Below are 20,248 nucleotides of genomic sequence, written 5' to 3' on the forward strand. Positions count from 1 at the left end.
AAGCATGTATCTGCTTAATGGCTGTGAAACTTTCTTATGTTTTTCAAGTTTTTAAGATGATTGAACTGTCTGGTTCAACTTGTAGAACAGAGGATTTAAGGTGCAGCCGATTTGACTTCTAGTTGGACTTTTTCATGTGTTATATTTTCCAGCTATTTTTCTTGTTGGATTTCATGTTTCAAATAGCAATCATCAATGTTTTTCCGCACGGTTTAACCAATTGATGTTAAGAAAAAAGTGAGCTGGAAATGAAGTGCAGGTGAGCAAATTGTTAACTTGGTTGGTTTGATTGGTTTTTATACTTTGTCAACTTAATTGATCATGCTTTTCCTATAGTTGAATCGAGATATTTTTCCATAAAAGTTTAAAAACTGTGATTACTTGAAATCAAAGTGTTTTGTTTTTTTATTTAATATATAATTAATTTTAATTTCATGATATAAAAACTAATCGAAGTTGTTGAAAAATTATTTTTTTAAAAAATATTTATGAAAAGGACTGAAATTTTGCGAAGTCATGAAGTAAAATTTATTTATCAAAATAGGCTTAAAAATCAAAATAAAAAATTAAACTGATGAAAAATTTTAAAAAACCCAACAGAATTAAATCGATATCACTTCTTGGGCTTAATTGACCTAGTTAAATTAACTTAACATCAATTGGTTCATCTATTAAATTGGTTATTTAATTTATCATTATTAATTTATATTTAAAATAATTAATAAAGAAAATGTTACGTAATATTAGATTTTGTCACATTGTAAATGTAAGTGAAAGAAAATATTTTATGTTTAAAATTTTTTTAAAATTTTTTTTAATAATGAATATAGGTGTAATGGTAACGAATTTACATTTTAATATTATTGGAGGAGTGTTAATTTTTTTATTATTTTTGAATTAATTTATTTTAAAATTATTTTAAAATATGAAAAGAATAAAAGTGTCATCATAATATAAATTATAAGTTAAAAGAAAATATATTTTTATAATTTTATTTATGAAAATATATTTTTGTAATTTTATTCCTAAATTGATAAATGGATTAAGACTTACATAAAATAGGAATCAGAAAGGAGCAATACTATCAATGAAAAAAATACTAAGGGAATTTTTAATACAATTTTTATGGTTTTTTTTATAAAATTTTATATATATATTTTATAGTTTTTAATAAAATTTATGTAACACCCCAAATCCGGCCTAGACGTTATAGCCGAATTTGGGAGTGCTACGAAGAAGGGTTTTGAAATCAATCTTATTATATTAAATTTCTCGCGTTTAATTGTTATTAAAAAGAATCTACATTTTATCAAACATATTATTATTTTCGTTAAGGGAAACATCATTAATTTGCTCTTTTAGAAAACTTATTTTGCAGCGGAAGTATGATATTGTTATAGTTGAAAACCGAGTTTGTGTTTTCATAAAAATATTTTTTACGTAAAACCGTGATTTTGTCAAACACCGCAATATAAAAGTCAAAAACACATCCAAAACCAAAATTAAAACAAACAGTCTAGAGAGTCCCAAAATTACAAAACTCTACAAAAATAATCTAGAATTTAAATAAAAACTGTTAATCAAAACAGTTCGCAAACTAGGGGTCACTGCTGAGACTCCGTCACACCGACCCGCCTATGTTTGAGAATTACTTGAACAGAACAGACAAATAAATGTGAGTTTTCATAAACTTAGTATGTAACTCAACGGAAACATACATGCATCAAATTCAGATTTCCAGTATATCAGAATAGAAGTGGACATAAGTCCTTAACAGAATCAGATCATATCAAAATCAGATTATTAGAAATATATAGATATGCAAAGTCCTACCCCAATCCTCTACACACCATCTTCGACCATCCTAACACACTACGTGGGGTATAAAATACTCACCTAGCCCTACACACCACATAGTGTCTGTACGACACTTATCAGAATACTTTGCAGCTGTGCTGCCAGAATAATGGCGAATTATCATCTCACAGAACACTTTCTCCAATAAATAGAACCCACCCTATATACAGATACAGAATATAAATATACAAATATAGCAGAGTTAACATGACTAGCATGCTCGTATACAAATAATATACATGTTTATGCAAAACAATCAACATACATATCAATTTTCCTAAATTCAAATCAGGCTATCAGAATATCAGATTTCATGCATTAGGGTTTGGTTAGCCATTACCGAGCCTACGGAAGGCCCACGGTCGACCGGAACGACATGTGCAACCCTAGGGAAAATTTCAAAACTTTGAGCCCACACGTTCAAATCGGCCTAGGCCGTGTGACCTACACGGCCACACATACTCCCGTCACATGCATTATAAATAAAATGCATTATATATTATTATATTAAAAAATCACTTATCTTGAGAAATAAATTTTTCAGATCATCACTAAAAACTTTATATTCCAAATTTTTTACTTTTCTCCTTTGTTTTACTCAACGATGATGCTGACCTTTAACTTGGTTATCACTCGACCTTTTCTCCCTCCCATCAACCATCTCTTTCTTTTTTTCTTTTCTTTCAATCCATGTGTGTTCATCTTTTAAATTCGTAGATCTATTTTGTGAGTATTTTTATTGTTTTCACAAACTGTGATAGACAGATGATGGTGCTTGTCATTACTAAAACTCCATCGGTCACTGACAATTTCTCTTGGAAAGTGGGTGGCTCTTTGTCGACTTCTTACTTTGTTTCTTTTTTGAGAATATTTCAAAATAATAAATTATTTCACAAGTCAATTTGGACCTGTGTTGTATTGAGTTTTATATGTTTTTTTGTTTGTTTTTATTGCTTAATAAATCTTCACATTTAGAAGTTTTTGTCTGCTATTATAATACGATTTTTAATTTTACTTATGCATGTAGTTTTGCTTTTGCAAGTGATTATGGGGATGGTTCTGTCGTCATCCTCTACAGTTTGGTGGATGCTTGGTTTTTTCACCCATTTTGCCTGCCGACCGCTTTGGACCATCCGTGACTGATTTACTTATCGTGATAGTTACTTGCAATCACGCTAAATATGTCGTGCTTGAATTGTGATAAAGTTAATTGTTAACATGTTATATGTTTTACTAATATTGAGGCTAAAACTTTTATCGTGTTGATGGAATTTATCTTTCACCATTGATAATGAATATTTATTAATTTTTCAAATTTTCCAATAAAAACAATAAATTGTGGGTACAAATTTAAAGTTAGTTTAGATGAAAAAACCAATCAAAGATGTACCCTTAAATATTAAAATTAAAAGATTTGGGCTTTGAATTCCTAACGTTGGTGTGATTCTTTTGACAATTAAAGCTTGCAGCTTTTAGACCTAATCATAACTTTCAGCTTGAATTTTTAATTTAATCTAACCTTAATATTATAAGTTAAAGTCCTTCGAATTCCTAACGTGAGATGATGGGTTTGCATCAAGTAATCCTTAAGCCACATCTCTAGAACTCACGATGAAGTTGCAGATTTTATAGTTAAACATGCTGCCCAAGTTTCACAAGCATTTAAGTGTTTTCCATCCCTCTTTAAGCTATAAGGAGTTGATTTTATTATAATCGCTTAATGTTGTTTATTATTTATTAAAAATGTTCTTAATTGTTAGTTTATCGAAACAAATTCATTTTTATTTAGATTTAACATCCTTTACTTTGGGCCAAAGTATTTATATATCAGGTTAGGTTATAGATAAATCAGTTGGCTGTGATATATTTCATTTAAATTATCTATAATTCAATAATAAATTGTATTGGTGTCATGATTTTTAAGTATCAAAATGTATAATTTTTGTTAAATGTAAGTACTACATCTCACAAAAAAATAACACAGTACCACATTAAAAAAATTATCAAGTTTATGCATTAAACTATTTATAAACCCAAATAAATTATTAACATATTTGCATGAGTAATTTAATTTTATTAAGAATTTTTCTAAATGTGAAAGTTTAAACTTTTCAGATCATAAAAGAAAATGTTACATAAATTACTAATACTAGATTTTGTTGCACTCACAATGTGAGTGAAAGAAAATGTTTTTAAAGAAAATGTTTCCCATTCTCTATCTTTCGCTTTCTTTAATCTTAAATTTCTACATTTTCTTTCTTCTTTCACATGGATATCACCATACCTCCCTGCAATCATACATCTCACTTTATCAACATAACTCTTAGGGAGACTAAAGAGGATCGTTGTGAAGAATGCGGAGGGGAAATCTCTGGTACTGCCTTTACTTGTGATTGCTGCAATGTTTGGAAGCACATTTCATGTGCCGATAAATTGAATCGTGATCTGCCTCTTGAGATTATTCACCCCCTCCACTTGCAACACCGACTTCAACTACAATGGCTTTATTATTGGGATTTCATTTGTGATAAATGTTTGTATATATCTACGGGTTATAGATACAGATGTTATTCATGTGATTTCAATCTTGATCTCACATGTGCTTCTTCGGTCAGTGGTCAGCTGCCTAAATATCATGAGCCATTGAGATTTAAAGATGGAAAGAAAAAGACAATCTTCCACTACAGCCACCATGAAGAGTTGAGCTTCTTCAAATATAGGAAGGTACGCAAAGAAGACTATGAGTGTTTTTGGTGTGAAAAACATCTACTGCCATCGGAAGTGTGCTATGGTTGTACATTTTGCAAGTTCTATCTCCATCAGGTGTGCGGTGATAAGATACCCATGACACTTTCTCATTCATTTCATCCTAAGCACCCTCTTCGCTTAACCTATCCCTTTGTCGTTTGTATTTATAAATGCAATGTTTGTTCAAAGTGGTCTAATGATAATATCCCTTTGTACGTGTGCGAGAAGTGCAACTTCTGTCTTGATTCTGACTGCGCTAAACACTTGCCTTCCCTAAAAATTGACTGACACCATCACCTTCTCACTTTTTTCAAAGATTTTAGTAAGTGTAAAAATAGAATATCGATAATGATAATATATCACAAAGAAAAAAAAATAAAAAATAGACATATTTTATATGGAAACCCTTTCGGGAAAAAATCACGGGCAGAGAAGAAGAAAATTTACTATGTCAAATTCAAATTAATTACAAGAGGAGTAGACTATGTCTATTTATAGGCTTGTAAAATCATATTCTAATAAGAGTGTAATAAGATTGAAACACCTTATTCTAATCAATATCAAATAGATGGAGTTTAATAAGGTTTAAAAAACCTTATTCTAAAAATAAAATAAAAGAAATATAATTCTATAGGGATTTTACTTTTATTTTATTTTACCACTGTTTAAATAAGGACTCGGGTCACTTAAATCTAACAATCTCCACCTTGACACGAATTCTTAATGAACAAGTTCTTCATCGCGAACTCTCAACAAACAAGTTCTCCACCTCTTCCATAAAACCCCTTAAGGGTTTAACTTTAACAATGAACACCAACTAAGTCTAAGCAATGGTCAAACTTGGTTATAGGAACTGACTTAGTCATCATATCTGCAGGTAGGGGTGAGCAAAGCTCGATTCGACTCGAAAAAATAAAAAAAAATTCGAATTTCGAGTTAAACGAATCAAGTTATTCGAGTTAATCGAGTTATTCGAATCAACTCAAATTTTTTTTTGAATTTCGAGTTCGAATCGAGTTGAGTTTTCGAATTCGAATAACTCGAATAATTCGAATATCAAACTATAATATTTTACATTTTTACCCCAAACTCCCAAACCTTTTTACTTTTCCCTCAAAACTTTTACTCCTTCCCACTTTCTCCCCAAAACTTTTACTCCCCTCCCCTCCCAACCCCCAATCTACCCAAAATCCATTTCCCACCAAAATTTTACTCTCCCATTTATTTTTTTCTCAAAATTTTACTCCCAAAAACTCTCAAAACCTTTTATTTTCCCCCAAAATTTTTACTCCCTCCCACTTTTCCCCTAAAACTTTTATTCCCTTCCCATCTCACCTCTCATCTATCTCAAACCCTCCCCCTCCAATTTTTTTAAATATTTTCCCTCCAAAATTTTACTCCCCCTATTTACTTTCCCTCAAACTTTTATTCCCAAAACTTTTTTATTTTTCCCCTAAACTTTTACTTCTCACCCTTTACTCTCAAATAAAAAATCAAAATTATCCAAAAAAAATCACTAAACATAAATAGTAATAATTTTATTTATATCTACTATTTATATTATTAAATTAAATTTCACATTTTATATTATTTATATTATTGAATTGTTTAGTCATATTTATATTAAAATTGAATTATTAATTATGCTATAAAATATTCGTGTTAAAATTTTATATTGGTATCAATTTCACTTTTTATTTTTAAAATAACTTTTATTAAAAAATCATATTTTTACATTTAATATATTTTTTAATTCTAAAATACATAGTGACAAGAATCTGAAGATAATTGAAACAACTAAGCAAGCAAAGAAACTAACCAATATATAAAAAATTAATAAATAAATTATGAAGTGATGAAAGTTAATAAAAATTTTGATTAAGGTGGAAAAATTTTATTACAATGGGTGACAATGGTTACAAGGACCCAAAATTATTTTTTAAAATTTAACTCGAACAAATATATTCGATTCGATTCGATTCGAATTCCATCTCACTCGACTCGATTCGAGAAAACTTCAAATAAAGTTAGGATGATAAAATGAGATTCGAAAACTCGATTAACTCGAAAATTTTTGATTCGATTCGATTCGATTCGATTCGACCGAATGCTCACCCCTATCTGCAGGATTTTCATGAGTACTAATTTTGCTCACAACAATATCACCACAAGCAATAATATCACGAACAAAATGATACCGAATATCAATGTGTTTTGTTCACTAAAGAGTCCGTTCAACCAAATATTTGATCTTTTGTAAGGAAGATGACACTATGACCGTCACAAAATACTGTATTGATTTGAAGGTCTTCATTGAGTTCACTAAAGAGTCCATTCAACCAAATAGCTTCTTTACAAGCCTTTGTAATCGCCATGTACTCAGCTTCAGTGGTAGACAAAGCGACTGTAGTTTGGAAAGTGGCTTTCCAAATGATTGCACAACCTCCGATTGTAAAGATATAACCTGTGAGAGATCTTCTTCTATCGAGGTCTCCAACAAAATCAGCATCAACATACCCAATGACTTCATCTCTAGTTCTTCCAAACTGTAAGCAAACATCGGTAGTACCTCGTAAGTATCTTAAAACCCACTGAACTGCTTTCCAATGTTCTTTACCGACATTCTCCATGTATCCGCTAACTGCACTGACTGCATATGATAAATCTAAACGTGAGCAAACCCTGGCATACATGAGAGATCCCACTGCACTAGAGTATGGAACATGTGACATGTACTCAATCTCATCATCTGATTATGGAGACAAAGCCGATGAAAGTCTGAAATAGGCTGCTAAAGGAGTACTAACAGGCTTAGCATTCTGCATATTGAATCTGTAAAGAACATTTTCAATGTACCCCTTCTGACTTAGGTACAATTTACTTGCTTTTTTATCTCTGAGAATCTCCATGCCAAGTATCTTCTTTGCTGGTCCCAAATCTTTCATCTCAAATTCTTCACTTAGTTGGGCTTTGACCTTTCTTATCTCTCATTTATCTTTCGCTGCTATCAACATGTAATCAACATAAATGAGTAGATACACAAAAGAACCATCACTATTTTTCTTAAAGTAAACACAACTGTCAAAGCTACTTCTTTTAAAATTATGAGAATTCATAAAGGAACCAAACCTCTTGTACCACTATATTGGTGACTGTTTCAAACCATAAAGGGACTTTTTCAGCAAGCAAACATAGTCCTCTTTTTCAGAGACTGTAAAACCCTCTAGTTGTTGCATGTAAATATCATCCTCAAGTTCTCCATGCAAAAATGTAGTTTTTACATCTAATTGCTCAAGCTTCAAATCATGCATGGTCACAATACCAAGCAAAGCTCGAATCGAACTATACTTCACAACTAGGGAGAACACATCTATGAAGTCCACTCCTAGAATTTAACTGTAACCCTTTGCAACAAGCCTTGGTTTATATCTGCGTTCTTCAACTCTTAGAGTCCCCTCTTTCTTCTTAAACACCCATTTACAATGAAAAACCTTTTTACTTTTAGGAAGTTTCACAAGATCCCATGTTTTATTTTTGTGTAGTGATTCCATCTCCTCTTACATAGCAAACATCTACTTTTCTGAGTCTTCACAACTAACCGCCTCAGAATAATTAGATGGCTCTTGGTTTGCATCTATATCTTCAGTCTCGACATACTTCTTTGGAGGTTTAATTCCTCTTCTAGGTCTATTTTTGGCGATAGAGTATTGTGGTGAAGAAGCAACTCTATTTTGAATTTTTGTACTGGCTTCAGTAGTCGACTCTGTTGTAGATTCTGGATTAATCTGATGCCCCACCTGTTTTTGATTTTCTTTATTGGAAGATCTTTAAGAGATAAGTTAGGTAGCATAGCAGTTTCATCAAAAATAACATCTCTGCTAATCACAACTTTTCTATTTTCAGGACACCATAACTTATACCCTTTTACATTAGCTTTATATCCAAGAAAAACACATTTAATGGATCTTGGTTCTAATTTTCTATTATCAACATGAGCATACGCAGGACAACCAAAGATCTTTAAATCAGAATAGTCAGCAGTATTACCATACCATACCTCTTGTAGAGTCTTTCTCTCAATGACAACGGATAGAGATCGGTTGATCAAAAAATATGCAGTAGAGGCTGCTTCGGCCTAAAATGACTTTGGTAAGTTAGCATTTGACAACATACATCGAACTTTCTCCATGATCGTTCTGTTCATTCTTTCTACAACGCCGTTTTACTGTGAAGTATGACGAACTGTCAAGTGCCTCACGATCCCTTATGACTTGCACAATTTATTAAACTCATCAGAATAGAACTCTAAACCACTATCTGTACGAAGATATTTTATTTGTTTTCTCGTCTATTTTTCAATAATAATTTTCCAAGACTTAAATACGAAAAACACATCGCTTTTCTGCTTCAGGAAGAACGCTTACACTTTTCTAGAAAAATCATCAATAAAAGTTAGCATATAATTAGCTCCGCCTCTCGAAGGCACTCTGGATGGCCCCCATAGATCAGGATGGATATACTCCAACGTTCCTTTCGTGTTATGGATTCCTCTGGTGAATCAAACTCTCTTTTGATTCCCAAAAACGAAATGCTCATAGAACTTCAGTTTACAAATTCCTTGCCCATCAAGAAGTCCTCTTTTACTCAATCCTGCCATGTCATTCTCACTCATATGCCCTAGGCGCAAATGCCAAAGTTTAGTAATATCATCATCTTACAAGGAAGAGGATGCGACAGCTACATCACCGGTAATAGTAGTACCCTACTAAACATATAACTTGGCAATCTTTCTCTACCCTTTCATCACAACGAGGGAACCTTTGAAAATATTCAAAACCCTACTTTCAGTTGTTTATTTGTACCCTTTTGAATCAAGAGTACCCAACGAAATTAAATTTCTCTTCAATTTTGGAACAGGTCGTACGTCACTAAGTGTTCTGACAACTCCATCAAACATCTTAACTTTAATTATTCCAACACCTGCAATTCTACATGAAACATTATTTCCCATCAAAACAACACCTTTAGACACTATTTCGTAAGTTGTAAACCAATCCCGATTAGGACTCATGTGGAAGGTGCAACTCGAATCAATGATCCACTCATCGCTCACTTTAAAATTGTTGACAGAAGCGACTAGAAGTTCAACATCACTGTAGTCTTCTACAATATCAGCCTTACCAGAATTTTCTGGTTGTTTTCTATTTTAATTCACAGCCTCCCTTTTGATTTTGTTTTGTAGCTTATAGCACTCAGATTTAATGTGCCTTTTCTTCTTGCAGAAGTTACAAGTTTTACCTCTGTTTGAAGACTTCGATCTACCCTTAGATTTACCGTGAGGATTTTGTTCTTGTGTCCTTTCACAATCATCATCAATATTTTGATCTTGTCTCCCATGAACAATAAGACTCTTTCCTTGAGAGTCGGTTTTAACCACAAGATGCTTCATCTTAGCATACAAGGTTAAAGAATCATAAACCTCATCAACTGTGAGAGACTCGCAGCTATATAAAATTATATCTCTAAAGGTTGAATAAGACAGGGTCAACGAACAAAGTAGAATCAATCCTAGATCTTTCTTATCATACTGAACCTCCATAGCCTCCAAATTTGAGAGAATTTCTTTAAACACTGTCAAGTGTTCATGCACAGATGCACCTTCCTTCAAACGATGAGCATAAAGACGCTACTTCACATACAACTTATTAGTTAGAGTTTTCGACATACATATTTGTTCCAACCTTTTCTATAATCCAGCGGCGGTCTTCTCCTTCATCACATCCTATAAAATTTTGTTAAACAAATGCAGATGTAACTGTGTTAACGCCTTTCGATCATTGCATTTCTTCTCTTCCTCCATCAATGTTGAAGGCATCTTATCTACCCCTAGTAGGGCTTCCTCTAAGTCCATCTGTGTAAGAGCTGCCTGCATCTTTATCTACCACAACGCGAATCTGGTGTTGCTATCCAATAGCGAAATTTTATACTTCAAAGATGCTATTATCGTGATTGAGATAAACAACCCGGAAGCTCTGATACCAATTTGTAAAAATAGAATGTCGGTAATGATAATATATCACAAATAAAAAATAAATAAAAATAAAGAACACAGATTTTACGTGGAAACCCTTTCGGGAAAAAAACCACGGGCAGAGGAGAAGAAAATTCACTATGTCGAATTCAAATTAATTACAAGAGGAGTAGACTATGTCTATTTATAGGCTTGTAAAACCATATTCTAATAGGAGTGTAGTAATATTGAAACACCTTATTCTAATCAATATCAAATAGATGGAGTTTAATAAGGTTTAAAAACCTTATTCTAAAATAAAATAAAGGAAGTATAATTCTATAGGGATTTTAGTTTTATTTTATTTTACCACTGTATTTGATTTAAATAAGGATTCAGGTCACTTAATTCTAATAGTAAGGAAGGCGAGGAAGGGTAAGATTCATATTGCAAAGCATGTGGCAATCATTGTGGTGGTGGTGCTAGCACTTATAGTTGTGTGGAATACCATTTTAGTCTCCATTTAAAATGTGTTGTACCATCTTAAGCTACACATAAATATCACAGACATCCACTTACCATGATGGAATTGATTAAAGAAGATGATTCTGAAAAATATTATTGTGATGTTTGTGAGAATGAAAGAAATATGAAGATCTTGTGTATTATTGTCAAAGTTGCACATTCATAGCTCATATTCAATGTGTACTTGATCAGGTAATAGGCCTTTTTCACCATTCAATTTTACTTTCACAATCAAAGGGAAAATTTCTTTTTAATATTTATTGATGTCTTTGATTTTCTTTTTTTGCTATTTTTCTTTTAAATTTCTTTGTAAAATGGTAAAATAAAAGTTAATAGTAAAAATATGAAAAAAATTTGTAAAGCTCTCCGCTTTGATCAGTGTAGATGAAATAAATATTAATACATATTTGGTTTATAGGATAACGTTGCATCGGGAAAGGTCCCATCCTTATCACCCCCACCCATGGAAAACAAAGTTTTGTTTGTGGATGAAATGGAGCAGAATGAAGGGACTAAATGTCATCCACACTCTGGTTTGTAACCATATTATGAATATATTAACAAATTTTTATTCAAACTACACAAAGCTTAGAGACTCACTTGTACAACTTGATTTGAAGTCAACACTTTCGTTATTTATAATGAGATTGATATGTTTCAATATTTTTTTCTCAGTAAAAATTGATACTTTTATTAATAAGGAAAAGGCATCAAGATGACATACAACCAATAACCAAACACTTAACAACTACTCAAAAAACTTAACCCAACGTTTTATGTAATTAAGAAATATATATAAGTATTAAGAAACGAGTTTGCTCATTCTTTGATTTTTTTTTCTTTGTAAATGTGCAGAGTTTGTTTCGACCTATCATCCACCCTCACTAGATGTATGAAGTAACTGAAGAGTTAAAAGGAGAAAATTATTGCAGGGGTTGTCGTCTGGTACTTAATGGTTCAACCTACTTCTGCAAGACATGCCCTGGTTTTTACCCGCTAATTTGTCATATGAGATACGACACCCTTTTCATTCTAGCCATCCTCTTAACCTCTATACTTCATATTATCTGGGTGGTCAATTAACTGCATGTGATAAATGTAGAGACATTTGTCGTGGCTTCATATACTTTTGTGAGCAGTGTAATTTCAAGCTTGATATGAAATGTGCAGCTTTAACAACTCATAAAACGGGGGTTTTAGAAGAGAAAAAGATGGATAGAGTAACTGAGTTGCACCATTTCACCCACCCCCATAAGCTTGTCCTTGGCAATCGTAATTACCCTGATTATAAAACACAATGCATCATTTGTAAATTGCAAATATTAGGTCTAGCCTATTTTTGCCCAACCTGTAATTATATACTTCATGAATCTTGTCATAGGTTGCCACAAAAGATTCAAGTCCCATTTCATCTAAATCGCATGTTGGTTAGTCGCATGCTCCCTACTTTTGGTTCATCTCAACGGTGTTATGCTTGCCCTTTGTACTTAGAACTGGGTGGATTTGTATATAGTTGTGAACATTATCACTTTAACATCCATGTTACATGTGCTAATTCCTTAAGGCGACCCTTGAAATGTGAGTTTCAACCGAATGATCTTTATTATTTTGGGAGAAATCATAAATCACTCTTTGATTATTGATTATTGGGGTATAAATTTTGATTGTTATCAATGTGATGAAAGTTGTAAATGAGAGCCCCGTTATTATGATCTAAAGTGCGATATCAGTTTTCATTTGAAATGTGTTCCCATACTAGATATTGTAAAATCCAAATATCATAGTCATCCTTTAATCTTAAAAGATTCTTTTATTGAAGATGATTCTGAAAAGTATTATTGTGATTTTTGTGAGGAAGAAAAAATTCCAAATGATAATATATATTATTATGAAGAATGTAATGGTCAAACAATCGCTCACATAAAATGCGTGTTGGCTAAAGTAAGTTAATCACATACTTAAATTTTTAAATATAAATGTCCGGTATTTTTTTGCTCTAACATGATATTTACTCTTGCTGTTAGGTAGAGGATAACATAGAGATTAGGAAGAACAATTCCGAAGAGCATTTGCAAAAAAAGGTCAGTTTTCCATTTTTATTGTAAACATTTCCAAATTAGTTGTTGGTACGTGCATGATAAACCAGAAGTAATTAACATGCTTGTTTATTTAATTTTTGTTTGTCATAGTTATTTATTTAATTTTTATTGATTGGTTCTGCTTGCGACTTGATTGAGCATTGGGTTGTTCTTATCGTGTTCCACTCCTTAACTACAGCTGGAAAATTTGGTTGCCAGTGTTAGGTCTGATAATAGTAGTTTGTAGCTTCAAGCAATCACTCGATTTACAAAATTTCTCTCAAAAAGTGAGAAAATTATTTTGTAATAAAATTTATTTAAATAGTGATATAAAGTTTAAATTATTCACTTCGATATCTTTTGCCATTTATCACAAAATATAAAGCACCTATTGAGGAAGTGATTCAAGCTAGAGTGGTTCCTCATTTTATTGAGTTACTTGGTTCCCCAAGTGATGGTGTTCGTGAGCAAGTATGCATATGTAATGAAATTATTCTAATTAGGAAGCAAGATAAATTAAGTTTACTTAGCAAAAGTTGGGATGGAATATTTTATAATCTTATGTATTCTTCTTCTTTTTTCTTTTCTTTTTTTTGAAATTCAGGCTGTCTTGGCATTGCAAAATATTGTTGGTGATTCTCTTAGATGCCGTGATCTTGTCATTGGCCATAGTGCTTTGCTTCCTTTATTGGCTGTGGAAGTTGTCAAGACATATTGGTGATGCTACTCAAACAGGGTTCCATTTTGCAAAGGGTGAGCTCTCAGTTTCTTCCAAGGGATTCAATGAAGATCTCAAGATATTATTAATCAAGACTATTGTAATCTTTGTGCCACTTGAATTTGAAAGACTGATTAGGACCATGTGATTTTATTTGTTGTGTAAATTTCTTTAAATTTGAAAATAAATGATATTCAGATAATTTTTTCCATTTCCAAATTTTACTTGTAAGTAGATTGTATAATATCAAATCACTCTCTGATTCATGGATTATAAATTTTGATTATTATGTATGTGATGGAAGTTGTGAAGAAGAACCCTTATTGTTGTCTAAAGTGCGATACCAATTTTCATTTGAAATGTGTTTCCATATTAGACATTGTGAAATCCAAATATCATATTCATCCTTTGATCTTAAAGGATTCTTTTACTGAAGATGATGCTTGTGAGAAAGAAATAATTCCAAATGATAATATATATTATTGTGAAGAATGTAATGGTCAAACAATCGCTCACATAGAATGCATGTTGACTGAAGTAAGTTAAGTACATACTTAACTCCTTAAATATAAAGGTCCAATATTTTTTTTCTCTAACAGATCTCTAACATGAAATATGCTCTTGTTTTTAGGTAAAGGGTAACATAGAGATTAGGAAGAATAATCACGAAGAGCGTTTGTAAAAAAAGGTCAGTTTTCCTTTTTTATTGTTAAAGTACAATGTCAAGACGGTAACATTTCCACATTAGCAAATTTGTTGATTGGTTCTCCTAATTTTGTTCTTAGTTTATTTATTTTATTAAGCTTAATGATCAAAGTGTGAAGTCGATTAAGTGCTTGTTCTTTAATTCATCAAAATAACACTTTTATATTTGTGTTTGGATTACAGTTTAGCTGTTGGCATGTGCATGATAGTTAACATGCTTGTTTCTTTAATTTTTGTTTGTCATACTTATTTATTTAATTTTATTGATTGGTTCTGTTTGTGACTTGATTGAGCATTAGGTTATTCTTATTTTGTTCCACTCCTTGACTACAGTTGAAAATTTTGGTTGCCAGTTTATGGTCAGATGATAGTAGTTTGCAGCTTTAAGCAATCACTCGGTTTACGGAATTGCTTTCAAATAATGAAAAAATTATTTTGTAATAAAATTTATTTAAATAGTGATATAAAGTTTAAATAGTGATATTTTTTTCCCATTTATCACAAAATGTAGTGTACCAATTGAGGAAGTGATTTAAGCTGGAGTGGTTCCTCGCTTTGTTGAGTTGGTTGGTTCCCTAAGTGATGATGTTTGTGGGTAGGTATGCATATGAAATGAAATTATTCTAATTAGGAAGTGAGATAAATTAAGTTTTACTTAGCCAAATTTGGTATGGAATATTTTATAATCTTATGTATTCTTTTTTCTTTATTAAATTTAGGTTTTCTAAGCATTGAAAAATATTATTGTTGATTCTCTTAGATGTCGTGATCTTGCCCTTGTCCATGATGCTTTTCCTTTATTGGCCCAGTTGAATGAGCATGCTAAAATTTATATGCTGATAATTGCTACATGGACACTGTCTTTAACAACTTATTTTCAGTTAAATCAGAACAGTGGTTTCGAGACCACAAATTTGAGCCCAAAAAAATTATTTTAATATTATTTTATGGTCTACTGTATGATAGGAATATCATATAAAAATTCTGTTAAGAAAATTTTACCAATTATATGATTAATTGAGAAAAGGACCAAATTGCATAAAATGCAAAAGTTGAATTCTAGTAGCTATAAGTATTAACTAGCTATGGAATTCAAAAGTTGAGGTCCTTATATGGCAAATAGACCATTAAGAGGAGTTAGTAGATAAGTATGATGATTCATCCATGGAAAATAAAATAAAGAAAATGACTAAATTAGAAAGAAAAAGATGAAAAGATGATAAATAATAAAATAACATAAAATATCATCATATTACCATCTTTCCTAAAAAAAACATGGAAACCCTAGCCATGGAATTTTGGTTTTGAGAAAACTTATTTGGCTCAATTAGGTATGTTTTCTTGTCCCATTTTTAGTAATTTTTATATTTTCGAGATCGTAATAGCGTAATCTACCTATCTCGGGGATTAATTTGTAAAATTATCAAAGCATTAAAGCTTTTCCATGGATGAATATGCATGAATTATGAAATTTATGGTAGAAAATGAAAATTTGTTGATAGATAAACAACTATTGTAAAGTGAATTTTGATGAAATTATGGTTTAGGGACTAAATTGTAAAGATGTAAAATTCATGAAAAAATTCTAAATTTTATGAATTATATGGGCTGCAAATGTCACATGTAAAAATCGACTAGGCTTGGAATAAGGATTAAATTGCATGTATTTCATTTTCCAAGCCTAGGGATGAAATTGAAATTAATTAAAAGTATAGGGGCAAAATGGTAATTTTACCTAAGATGTGAATTGAATTGAATTGAATAAGAATTGTATTAAATTGAGCTAAATTTACTCGTATAGATCCGAATAGACCAAATACAGAGCTAGATCGAGGTAAAAAACGGATTAGTAGCATACAAGTTCACAAACATTGTCGAGGTAAGTTCGTGTAACTAAATTGTGTATATTTATATGTTTGAATTGAATGTTGTGTATGTGATTGTATTGTTGCTATGAATATGAAATTAATATTATATCCGACAATGCCTGACAAACATCAAGTCCCGATTTCTTGTACTGGTTGTGATACTTCATATGTTGTGGACACACCACAACTCTAAAGGGTGTCCCGTTAATTACTGTCTCGGGCTTTCCGTTATATGGTTCTTGTGAGCTTCCTGTTAATAGCTCTTCGGAGCATCTCGATTGGTTGTGATTCTGCATGTGTTGTAGACACGCCACAGCTCTTATGAGCGTCCCGATGTATGGCTCTTCGTGAGCTTTCCAATTAAAGGCTCCTTGTGAGCTTCTTGATTAATGGCTTTCCGAAGCTTCCCAATATGGCTCGTTTGAACTTCCCAATATATGGCTATCCAGAGTTTCCCGTTAATGGCCCTTCGGAACTACCCGTTATTGGCTCACATGAGCTTCCCGATTATGACTCCTATGAGCTTCCTGTTACATGGCTCACATGAGCTTTCTGTTATATGGCTCGAGAGACGGTTTCCCGATTATGTGCTCTAATGAGCACTCCTGAATATGAATTGTCAGATTATAATTTGTACACTTCGTGTGTACTAACTCTTCCCCCCTTAAAAAATATTTCGTCCTCGAAATTTCTCACCTGATACAAGCTATTAAGTTAAATCTTTCTTCCACTTTTTTAATCGAAGTCCACAAAATTTAATCATAACTCATATTATTTCCGAACTTATATCAGAACTCATTTTAGAACTTGATACTATGTCTGAACTTAACTGAGTAGCTCTGATATTCTCCTGTCATCACTTTTTCACTAGTAGTATAACTACCGAGAACTTTCCAGTAATCGTCTGTCGAAACATAACTGAGAAACCTGGATTATCAAACTCTGATCGATGTTTTTGACATGGTTGCATCTGTAACTTTCAACAGATATTTGTTTCCCTTTTTCCATAAAAGCGTCAAGCAATATCATTTTACACAACTACAATAACTTTGACAATCGAGACGACTTTAACCCATAATAACATTTCCCGATTAGAACTGACCTGATAGATATATTTCTGTATCAAGTCTTCTAAAATCTGAATTTCTCATTCTGATTGTCCATCTATTTACCCATGAATGCACAAAATTTATTCCCGGACCTGAGAATAGACTCATATGCATAACAACCAGTTGCCTACGGATTATCCTTCATCCTTTATCACAGCAGAGCCATCTCTAGCAATCTATGACCCTGAACCTAAACCTGAACCATTTTATCTAATACCTTCAAACGAATACCTTGGAAACCCATCCAGCCAGAAGAAAGCAGATAATTTAAACCCATTGTAGAGACCCAAAATGTACTGATTCCATAACTGATTATAACTCAATTAACTTTTCAATGAATAACCCACTCTGATTATAACAACTGAGTCAATTTTATCTATCAGATGATAACATTCCAGAATAATACATTCTTCTTGTTGTCAAAACATTCCAATTATACCATATACCATATACCATATACCATAATCCTCTCGGAATATCAACCAAAAATTACAACAAACTGCATTAACTCAAACGAATTATGACATCTCATTATTGACTTGTTGACATAATTCAGGATTACCTTAGAAGTGAAAACCAAAATACAAGTTTGAGCTCATCCCTCCAACATCTACTCTTTTGCCGATGTCAACCCTTTCACAAAAACTGGAAAGGAATTATATATAATAAAACTATTTCAATTATAATCATCGAAGCTTTGAACTATACCGAAGCCACAACCATCAGATAGATTAAAACTATAGTTCTATAATAAAACTGACGTTTCAACCTTATAGATAAAACAATATCTCAACATCAATAGTGCACTCCAAAATAGATGAAGAAAACAGAAAGTAGTCCCAATAATAACCAATGCAGTAATACAACTTCTATAATCTGATATCCATATTACTGAGCTCCCATGATTGATCCAAGATTTATAATAGTAATAAATATATTTACCTCCGGCCAGTGAATATCTTTTACAGACGAACCATGGTTAATAAATAAGATTAGAACATAGGAATAATAAGAAAACCGAGATAATGAAATCCAAGATGTGAAGCTATACTGAATTTTTGAGAATAAAAACCTCATTGAATGATAAATAGATCGATGATATCCTAGAGAAAATCCAAAAGAAGAATATCGCTCGTACGCACTAGAAATAGTTGTGATTAAGACAATGTAAATTGCATATATGTAATTCGGAGCTTCAACCAGTAGAAATAGAAAATAACTTCATATGAGTCTTATCATCAAATCTTCTATCGAACATAATAGATTAGAAAACCAAATAAATATAGAGCAATACCGATCATGAGTTAACTAGACTAACAATACTTCCATTCGACGTTATGATTAACCAGCCTTTCTTTATGATAAGAATCATATTTGAAAATAAATAGTTGCATATACCTCTGAAGAAATCTTTGTAAGATACCTGACTATAACAACTGCATTCAGATATGTTTGCAATTTTCAACACTATCCCACTAACTACTAAAGTCATCAATGATCTCACATTATCCCAATCACTAAAGAAATCAATTCAAAAGAAATTCTGATTAACCCGCTCTTTAAATTCTATACCCGAATAAGTCGATTACTTGTGAATAACTTCTTCCTTAATAATGACATTGCGTATCTCGAATAATGTTTAGAAAAAAATCTGATATCATTTATAGAACTCTCTTTACTTGTTATCCCATCCTCAGTTGTAACCGTACTGTTAATCATTCAATTATTGAACTCTTCAATTTCACACTTGTAAACTTAATGAATATAAATCTTGTAAATTCCATTGTACAAGTGAGGGGGTGAAGGTCGTAAAGCCTCAAAATTTGACTCTCATATATATACACGTATAACATAACATTTATCATCAACATAATCATCATAATCATTCAACATTTTCAATTATAAAATAGAAACAAACAAATATATAAACATCCAATCCCGACTCAATTCGACTTAATTATGGCATGTACCTCTAAACTCAATTCCGAACTTGATTTAGTCCGAGAATCTACTAAACCTGCAAAGCTCTGATACCAATAAATGTAACACTCCCAACCCGTATCCCTTGCTGAAACTGGGTTACGGAGCATTATCAGAGATTACAGATCAAACAGACAGAAATCTCAAACATTTTATATCATCAAAACAAGTATCAAATCATCGTTTTAATCCGAATCGTAAACTCTCCAAAATAGATCTTATAAATTCATTTACAATCAAACCATAAAATAACTAATATTTAGACACTCTAGGTACATGTCGACACAAAGAAATAAACATCGTCATATTTGAGTTCGGGATCGTTCTTGAATGCTAAATCAGCGATCAAACTTAAGTACTTAACCTGCGCACGGAAACAAAACCGTACGCTGAGTAAAAACTTAGTGGTATTTCTATAATCTGAATATTTTAAAAAATAAAACAATAAAATATGTATAATAAAATGTTAAGCACAATTGAACATTTAAAATCACACAATACTCAATTTTCATCACTTGCTATATATAATACCTTTCCATAATTTATTCACGTATCATTTAAACAATGGCACTATCCATTCCACAATCAATTTATGAGTATATAACTCATGTATTCCATGTATTTACAACATATTTCATATTTTATTTTCA

Source organism: Gossypium hirsutum, chromosome D11 (assembly GCF_007990345.1).
Source record: "Gossypium hirsutum isolate 1008001.06 chromosome D11, Gossypium_hirsutum_v2.1, whole genome shotgun sequence".
NCBI classification, from domain to species: Eukaryota; Viridiplantae; Streptophyta; class Magnoliopsida; order Malvales; family Malvaceae; genus Gossypium; species Gossypium hirsutum.